Consider the following 3,364-nt stretch of genomic DNA (forward strand, 5'->3'; position numbering starts at 1 on the left):
GCCTCATTTATGATAATACTCTTCTGGCATATGAACTAACACACTTCTTGCAGAGGGAAAGAAATGGCCCAGTGGGTTATGCAGCAATAAAACTAGACATGAGCAAGGCATACGACCGTGTCGAGTGGACCTTCTTAAGGGAGATGATGCATAGACTGGGTTTCGACGAAGGGTGGATGAATTTGATAATGAAGTGCATTTCCACTGTCAAATACAAGATTAAAGTGAATGGGGGTAACCGAAACAATCACACCCCAAAGGGGGCTTCGTCAAGGGGATTCATTTTCCCCATATCTATTTCTACTTTGTGCGGAAGGGTTGTCAGCCATGCTGCACAATACTGAAAGGAGAGGATTAATTAGAGGAATTTGAAGGAAATATGCCCTAGATGCAATAATAAAGTTGTTATTTTATATTTCCTTATTCATGATAAAAGTTTATTATTTATGCTGGAACTGTATTGATCGGAAACCTAAATACATGTGTGAATACATGAACAAATACCATGTCCCTACTAAACCTCTACTAGACTAGCTCGTTGATCAAAGATGGTTAAGGTTTCCTAACCATAGACATGTGTTGTCATTTGATAATGGGATCACATCATTAGGAGAATGATGTGATGGACAAGACCCATCTGTTAGCTTAGCATAATGATCGTTCAGTTTATTGCTATTGCTTTCTTCATGTCAAATACATATTCCTTCAACTATGAGATTATGCAACTCCCGGATACCGGAGGAATACCTTGTGTGCTATCAAACATCACAACACAACTGGGTTATCATAAATATGCTCTACCGGTATCTTCGAAGGTATTTTTTGAGTTGGCATAGATCGAGATTAGGATTTATCACTCCGAGTATCGAAGAGGTATCTTTGGGCCGTCTCGGTAATACACATCATAAGCTTGCAAGCAAATGACTAAGGAGTTAGTCACGAGGTGATGTATTACAGAACGAGTAAAGAGACTTTCCGGTAACGAGATTAAACTAGGTATAGAGATACCGACGATCAAATCTCGGAGAAGTAACATACAGATGGACAAAGGGAATTACGTATATTGTCATAACGGTTCGACCTTTAAATATCTTCATAGAATATGTAGGATCCAATATGGGCATCCAGGTTCTGCTATTGGTTATTGACCGGAGAGGTGTCTCGGTCATGTCTACATAGTTCTCGAACCCGTAGGGTCCCCACGCTTAACGTTCGCTGACGATATAGTGTTATATGAGTTATATGTTTTGGTGACCAAATGTTGTTCAGAGTCCCGGATGAGATCACATACATGATGAGGAGTCTCGAAATGGCCGGTAGATAAATATTGATATATAGGACGATGGTATTTGGGCACCGGAAGTGTTTCGGGACGCACTGGGAAGTAGTCGGGTCACCGGAAGGGGTTTCGGGCACCCCCGAGCAAGTTATGGGCCTTATGGGCAAAAGGAGGGGACAGAACAGCCCACAAGGGGGCTGGTGTGCCCCTTCCCTTGGTTGGCCAGCCCTAGGGAAGGAAAAGGGGGAGGGCCAGCCCCTCCTGCCTTTCCCTCTCATGGGAGAAAGGAAGGGGGGGGGCACCCTTCCCTGCCTTTCTCCACGCTCCAAATAAGGAAGGGGCGGGTGGGGCTTGGGAGAGACCCCAAGTAGGATTCCCCCTACTTGGGCGCCCCCCTTTCCTGCTCCTCCCTCCCTCCCACCTATATATATGTGGGAGTGGGGGGGGGGCTAGCACAGAACAGACAATTGCTTAGCTGTGTGCGGCGGCCCCCTCCACCGTTTACACCCTCGGTCATATTTTTGTAGTGCTTAGGCGAAGCCCTACGAATATAATTTTACCATCCCCGTCACCACGCCATCGTGCTGCCGGAAATCATCCACTACCTCGCTGTCTTGCTGGATCAAGAAGGCGCAGATATCACTGAGCTGAACATGTGCTGAACGCGGAGGTGCCGTATGTTCGGTACTCGAACGGTTGTATCATGAAGAAAGTTCGACTACATCAACCGCGTTGTCAAACGCTTCCGCTTACGGTCTACAAGGGTACGTAGACACACTCTCCCCCTCTTTGCTTTGCATCTCCATGGATAGATCATTGGGCGTGTCTAGAAATTTTTTGTTTTCCATGCAACATTCCCCAACAGTGGCATCCGAGCCAGGTCTATGCGTAGATGATATGCACGAGTAGAACACAAAGAGTTGTGAGCAGTGATAGTCATATTACTTACCACCAACATCTTATTTTGATTTGGCGGTATTGTGGGATGAAGCGGCCCGGACCAACCTTACATGTCCACGCACATGAGACCGGTTCCACTGACAGACATGCAACTAGTTTTGCATAAAGGTGGCTGGCGGGTGTCTATTTCTCCTACTTTGGTTGAATCGAATTTGACTACGGCCAGTCCTTGAAGAAGGTTAAAACAACAAACTTGATGAATCACCGTTGTGGTTTTTGCACAGGACAGACAATTGCTTAGCCGTGTGTGGCGCCCCCTCCACCGTTTACACCCCAGGTCATATTTTGGTAGTGCTTAGGCAAAGCCCTGCGGAGATAACTTCACCATCACCGTCACCACGCCGTCGTGCCGCCGGAACTCATCCACTACCTCGCCGTCTTGCTGGATCAAGAAGGCGCGGACATCATTGAGCTGAACATGTGCCAAACGCGGAGGTGCCATATGTTCGGTACTCGATCGGTTGGATCGTGAAGAAAGTTCGACTACATCAACCGCGTTGTCAAACGCTTCCGCTTACGGTCTACGAGGGTAAGTAGACACACTCTCCCCCTCGTTGCTATGCATCTCCATGGATAGATCATTGCATGTGCGTAGAATTTTTTTGTTTTCCATGCAACATTCCCCAACAATGGCATCCGAGCCACGTCCATGCTTAGATGATATGCACGAGTAGAACAAAAAGAGTTGTGGGCGGTGATAGTCATACTTCTTACAACCAATGTCTTATTTTGATTCGGCGTATTGTGGGATGAAGCGGACCGGACCAACCATACATGTCCACGCACATGAGACCGGTTCCACTGACAGACATGCAACTAGTTTTGCATAAAGATGGCTGGCGGGTCTCTGTTTTTCCTACTTTAGTTGAATCGAATTTGACTATGGCGGTCCTTGAAGAAGGTTAAAATAACAAACTTGATAAATCACCGTTGTGGTTTTTGCCGTAGGTAAGACCGGTTTTTGCTAGAAGCCCGTAGCAGCCACGTAAAACTTGCAACAACAAAGTAGAGGACGTCTAACTTGTTTTTGCAGGGCATGTTGTGATGTGATATGTTCAAGATATGATGTGATATATGTTGATGTATGAGATGATCATGTTTTGTAATATCGATAATCGGCAGGAG

This window comes from Triticum aestivum, chromosome 4A (assembly GCF_018294505.1).
Source record: "Triticum aestivum cultivar Chinese Spring chromosome 4A, IWGSC CS RefSeq v2.1, whole genome shotgun sequence".
In the NCBI taxonomy this organism is placed as follows: Eukaryota; Viridiplantae; Streptophyta; class Magnoliopsida; order Poales; family Poaceae; genus Triticum; species Triticum aestivum.